This window comes from Octopus sinensis, linkage group LG2 (genome assembly GCF_006345805.1).
Source record: "Octopus sinensis linkage group LG2, ASM634580v1, whole genome shotgun sequence".
Classification (NCBI taxonomy): Eukaryota; Metazoa; Mollusca; class Cephalopoda; order Octopoda; family Octopodidae; genus Octopus; species Octopus sinensis.
In genome coordinates this window covers 112,781,640-112,788,857 of record NC_042998.1, presented here as the reverse complement: position 1 = coordinate 112,788,857, position 7,218 = coordinate 112,781,640, and positions in this window count along the sequence as shown.

The following is a 7,218-nucleotide window of genomic DNA, read 5'->3' as shown; positions in this document are numbered from 1 at the left end:
CATGGCCTCCAGTGAACGAACTTAGCCACTTTATCGTGCCTCCTTTTGTAGTGCTTTTGAGCCAGCTTGTTACAATCACTCACAATATGTGAGATTGTTTCGTTTCTGCTGCAACACATCCTACAAAGGGGTGACTCGCTACTCTTATCTATTTGGAACTTGGTGTAATTAGTTCTCAGAGCATCCTTACTTTTTCTTAGTCATCTCCAAGTGTTGATCTTGGTTTTTCCTTCGATTTCTCTGAGGTATTGTCCATGCAGTGGTTTCATTTTCCAGCTGTTTGCTTCTTCATCTTGTTTCTTAAATGTTTGTGGGTGCATCACATTTTTGGTATATATTATATTGTTAATTCTAACAGCAGTAAGCAAGGATTCATTCTTCTGTTTGATGTGCTACCCCAGACTATTCTCATTGACAATACAGATCTTGCATCCTAGGAGACCTCTTCCAACCTCTATTTCTAGGCACATACAGTCTGTCATTATCGCTTTTGGGGTGTAGTTCCTTGTTAATTGTCTACACGTTTCTAGTTTTTTGTCCAATTCCTCCGGCTCGTTCTTTGTTCACCTAACAACACCTGTCCCGTATCGCATTAAGGAAACAACCCGTGTATTCTTTGCCCTGAGTTTGTTTTTTTCATTGAGTCTACTTCCCATAACTAACTTGGTTCTTCTAAGATATTCTAAAATTTTAAGGTTTTCTAAAATCCACAGGTATTTATATTCAATAGTCTCAATATCTTTGATTTTCTCGCCGCTGGGTAGCTCTACACCATTAGACGACACTGTTTGCCTCTTTGTATTATAAGCATACCACACTTTTTAGTCCCAAATTCCATTCCGATATCCTTACTGAGTATCTGCACTGTTGAAGCTAGGCCATTTAGTTCATGTTCGGTCTTTCCAAAGGTCTTTAAATCATCCATATATAACAGATGATTTCATTTTCCTTCACTTTTCAAGGTGTATCTCGATGTCACTTTCCGTAGAATCTGTGTGAAGAGTATCGTACAAATCACAAACAGCAATGGTGATAAACTATCTCCTTAAAATATACCTCTCTTTATGTTAACCCGCGCCAAAAATTTTCCACGTGAAGTTAACTCTGTATTCCAGTTTTTTAAAAATAAAATTAGATGTTTTCAGACACTTGTACCAGCTCAAGACTTTCTAAAATTCGGGGAACAGGGGACCATGTCATACGCTTTCTTATATTCGATCCACGCCATGCCTAGATTAGTAAGTCTTTTCTTGCTGCCGTTCAGTACCATTCTGTCTATCAGAAGCTGGTTTTTGGTCCCTCGACTTTTCCTTCTGCACTCTTTCTGTTCCACTGGCACTTTGTCATTAATTTCCAAGAAGTTTTATATATAATTAGATATTATTCCTATCATCAGCTTCCACATCAGGAGCAGACAGCTGATAGGTCGGTAATTATCAACTATATTGCCTTTTGTGGGATTTTTTTGGCAAAGAATTGTTTCACTTGTGGTCAACCACTTTGCGATTTGTACACCGTTGTTGATCATTTTATCCATATATGTGGCTAGTCTTCTGTGTAGTGCTGGGAATTTTTTCAGCCAATATCCTCGTACCCCATCCAGTCCTGAACATTTCAAGTTTGGGATCTTTGTTGTCTGTTCGGTTATCATTTCAGTCGTTATTCTAATATTGCTCTATTTCACTTCACATATTTCTGACCTTTATTCCTTCAACCATTTAGCATCTTTGTTATGCTTTCTTCCATTATCCCAGATGTTACACCAAAACCTTTTACTTTCTTCAGCATCTGGTCTCAAATTGCTGTTAACCTTTCCGTTCAGCTGCTGATAAACCCTTTTCTGGTCTTGTTGGAACTATCTGTTCGATTCTTTGGTCATATCTCTTGATCTTTGTCACTTTAACCTGCGATCTATGTTTCAGCTCTTCAAGAACTACATTTAGCTTCTTTTTCTTTATCCTATAGCTACGTTCTAGTTCCTTATATTTCTCCTTCTTCTTGATTTCAGTTTTTTCTTTCCAAGATGTTGATATGTTTTCGTAGTTCGTTCATTGATTGTTTCATTCTACTTTTCCACCAAGGTTCTTTTTCTTCATTCCTGAATTTACAGTTTGACATTTTGTTGGTGGCTCTTGAATAAATACCCAGCCTTTGCTTTCCTCAGAATCAGTGATAGTCGTATCATGCACGGTATAAAGATCAGTGGCGACAGGAGTCCTCTTGGAAGATGCCCGTCCTGATTTCCATTGTCCCTAAACTTCTTCCATATGCTGTTAGTTCCGTCCTCCAATTCGCCATACATTTTCCAAGCAATCGCTCAACATTCGATGTAATACCAAATAGGTTCATACATTCCATAATCCAAGAATGTGAGATCATATCGTACGCCTTACGATAATCGATCCATGACATGGCTAAGTTAGTTTTCCTCCTCTTGCAGTCTCTAAGTACAATTTTGTCTACCAGGAATTGATCCTTGGTACCTCTGCACTTACGCTTGCAACCCTTCTGCTTATGTGGCAGGACTCCATTTTTTTCAGATGTCCGTACATTGACTCTGCGATTATTCCAGTCAATAATTTCCACATAAGTGGCAAGCAGGATATAAGCCTGTAATTGTCTACCGTATTACCGTTTTCGATGTTTTTCGATCGAGGTCGATCTTGCCTTTCATCCTTTTGGGGTTAATAAATTAAGTACCAATGAAACACTGGTGTCGATGTAATCAACAAGTACCCCTGCCACAAAATATCAGGTTTGTGCCTATAGTAGAAAGGATTATTATCATTATTATTATTATTATTATTATTATTGTTATTATTGTTGTTGTTGTTGTTGTTACTATTTTAGGGCGCATGGCTTAGTGGTTAAGGTGTTCAATTCCTAGACCGGGTTGTGTGCTGTGTTCCTGGAGCAGGTGAGGTATTGTGGTCTTTTATATTTGCATCGTTTTGTAACAGAGTTATCATATGCAGAGGCAAATCAATTGATACACCAGCTAGTATGGTGACTGTTTTGGTTTCCAATTCCCACATTTGACTTTCTCTCTACTCTTATCTTTATATTTTAATAGTTCCTCTATTTCTTTTAGAGATACGCTGTTGCTAGGTTGCTTGTTGGAATTGATACAACGGTGAGAAGACTTATATTTCCGACTTTCATTGACAATATCTGGTAGATTTTTAAAAATCATCATGTCTGTATGAATGGCTCTATCTGAGAATATAGTCACTTCATCATTCTTTGAAACCTGTTCAGGTGTAGGTTTGTATAAAACCTCTCCGTCGGTATTTCATAATGATAGTTTCCAGGGCATAAGACTCTCAAATCTTCTATATTTATACACTCGAATTTGGTTATGTGCACAGACAGAAACAGTGAAATTGTATTTTTTTTTTACTTCTCCATTCTCAGTAATTACATTTTCTTACCAAGGTCTTAGCATCAGATTTTGTATTTAGTTTCACTTAGTGTTACAATTAGTGTTACTTTTTGAAAAAAAAACTTTTGTTATTTTAAATTTCTTTTCTATCACTCCAGTCCTTACTCCAGTCCTGTATTATATCTGTTGTCTTCTTTGGGACAGATAACAGTTTGTTTTGTCTTGTTTATGTTCATAGCTCTTTGTATTAGTTTCCTTTTGATATACACGAGATATTTCTGTGCTCCTACTGTAAAGATATATTAATCGTTTTCTAATTGTAAAACGGCTTACTCCACTTCATTCATGTTAAACATAATCTTTCACTGTCGGCTTTTGAACAGTGTATTCTAGATATAATAATTATTCTTTTTGTCCGTCTGTCTAATTTAGTTGTGAATATAAATTAAATCAGTATTGGAATAATCAGAGTATTGGTGTCAATAACATTACTTTTGTTAAATGTTTTATACAATATTCTTTTCTAACTTCCATTGTATTGTAATCACACTTTAAGTTCATGAATTCCCTAACAACTTGGAAGCTTAAACAGTTGTTATAAAATACCCTCTACTATATATTGCATACTCTTATCAAAGCTTTTACTAAACTACTACTTCCATACTCCTGATCATCACATGTAAACGCCTCCAGTTGAACAAGGCATTCTGAAGTGTGCCATCATCCTTAAACGGTTTATTCCAGCATTGTTTCTATACTCACTCAAACTCTTCAACATCAGGAAGCTCACATCTTCATTTTTCTAATCTTTAGTTCTAACTTTGATGAGCAGTTATTCATGTTTAAATACATGTGTGTCTTTGCTGTTTCCTTTTGTTCTTGAAGTGTTTTTTTTTCCGGATAAGCATTTATCTGCGATAATACTGTTGTTGAACCTTTGTTCGACAGGTAGGTCTAGAGGTTTTGTGATTTGTTATTTCTTTAGTTTCTGCAATTAAGGTGTTGTTTATGGCCCTTTCCATAACTCATTGGATATTTTTTCACGCAATTTGTCGTTGTCTATTTCATATTTCAACTAAAAGTTTTAAAATTCATCAGTTAGTTCTTAGTACAGAGATTGGCTAGAACTGGTTGTTTATTTAAAGAATCATTGTCGCGTTTTCATATGGATAGATTCTTTACAATTTAGCGAAAATCTTTAGTTTTAGCAACTTTGTGATTTCTGATGTGTTTTTTTAATATATTTTGTGTTGTATTTTTTGCATCTTTCTTTTCTTTTGTTTCTTTTCGTTGTTGATTTCATTAAGAATCGAAAAATCTTTTCTTCCTTTTTTTCGTACGTATGTTCACTTCCTACTTTTAGCTCGAGTTCCTTTATGAATAGTTTTGAGAGAATACCCACATCCCTAATCACTATGGAGACTGCATACTACTTTGTTCATCTAATATTGAAGTTCTCATATATTTTCATTAAACGTACAACAACCAAGTTTGCATTTTTATTTTTGCTGGAATTTCTTAATTATGATTTACCTTTGTAAGGGTCTTTAGTTGGCTCATAGGAAAATCTATAAGTTTTAATATCTTAACTATTTCTACTTTTTGATTAGTTTCAAGATACATCTTGTGTCTCAGGGGTTTTGGGTCTTTCAACTTTTGACCCCTTCGTCCAGTTGATCCAGCCAGAGTTGATCAAGTCCCAGCTTGTGTCCTAGTAGCGGTAGACCACCGGACTGATCTGGGGGAAACTTAACTGCTATATTCAGCAGGTCGAGTAATCACATAGATGTTTACTTGTGGTGGCCAGCCGGCGATTAGTTTGCACGCTAACAAGGCACAACTTACACTAGGAAATGGACATTAACATATGGAAACATATTAAGGTATTTCTTAAGCAGCATTCTCAACATTGTCTTTAAAAGAGAGTGAGAGGGAGAGATAGATAGATAGATAGATAGATAGAGAGAGAGAGAGAGAGAGAGAGAGAGAGACTTTCATTTCAAAGTCTATGTGAGTGCTGTCAAACTCCTTGGTTTTCGCAGATTGAACCATAAGCTAGATCTCGTGGGTAGGATACGAACAATTATTCCACAACACTGTTTACAACATATAAATTATAACAACTTTATTAATAGTCAAGAAAGTACATGGGTTGTTAGCAAAGTTTGTACGGAGAGATGTGTGTAAAAAAACTCCTATTAAGTAAGAGCACTGAAAATGAGATTTGAATTAAAACTTTCTTAGGTACATGCATAAGGTTTTGTGAAGACAAATATTTGACCGAAAGCTTGTACACTTTCAATTGAAAAACATTTCAATATCATTCATATTCGGACGAACACAGAAATAAATTAAAGAAGAAAAAAAAGCACCACCAAAATCTAAATATTTTCGTTTGTATAGGTAAAGCAAAGGGGAAACAGATCACATGCTTCAGTGTATCTCTCTTCATTGGCCGAGGTAACAAAAGATTCTTTAAAATGTGCTAGTGTGACTAACCAGAATCAGTGTTCATCACGGTTCTCCTTAATCTCCCACCCTGAACTCATGCTAGTGATATATATTACAGAATAATTTGAAATTAAACAATAATAGTATAAATCTATATAATTGAGCCGGGGATCATACACACACACGCACACGCGCGCACACACACACACACACACACACACACACACACACACGCACACACACACGCACACACACACGTACACGCACACACACACGCACACACACATACACGCGCACACACACATGCACACACACGCACACACAGTGCAAATGATTATGACTCCGCACTTAATGTTACATTTGGAAAATTTCCGCTTTTCTACCCTACCAGGGCACTTATAAATATGTATATATATGTCCAATATATAAATACAAGTACATATATACATACACACACACGCACGTGCACACGCTCATGCACACACGCTCGCACGCACACACGGGCGTGGTTTCGCACACACACACACACATATATATACACGCACGCACGTACACACACACACACACACACACACCACACACACACACACACACACTCTTTCTTTCACTTATGAGTTTGCGTTTTCTCTCTTGATATAGTTTGGCTTCTGTTTCACTCTTTCAATTCCAAATTGTATTGTAATGGCTTTCTAAATACTTTTATTTCTATTTCCCAATGCTTCTTATGACGACGAAGTATACAAAATATGCTACTCTAACACACACACACACAACACACACACACACACACACACGCACATGTATATTAAAGTAGTATAGAACAGTATAGTTTATATGAAGCATTGGGGAATAGGAATAAAAGTGTTTAGAAAACCATTGCAATGCAATTTGGAATTAAGTGATATATATATATGCGTATATATCATTTACACACACACATCATTTATATGCAGATATGTATGTACACGTGTGTGTCGTGTTTGTATGTACGTATGTGTGTGTGTGTTTGATGTACTCCCCTTAAAGAATGAGTTATGATAGATCAGCAAAATGGGTAAAATATAGTTAGTAAAAACCGATAAATGCTAAGTAAAAATAGAATTGATAAAAATTTGATAAAACATAATAAAATTGCAACGAATAGCAAGATCAACCTTGGACTTGCGGCAGAGTTGGCGGATTTGGTTGACATGTTTATCTGGAAGGAGCCTTTACTGTAGAATGGAGTGTATTGTTGTACTCATCTTTTCTCGAAACTACGAGCTTTGCGAGAGCACTTCCTGCGCTTGGTTTGACGTTTGAGTGATAAGTACTCCCAAAATTGAGGAATAATTTCCAATAGTCTCACCTCTTCTTTAATTTTATCTTTGTAGTGAAACTGTGGT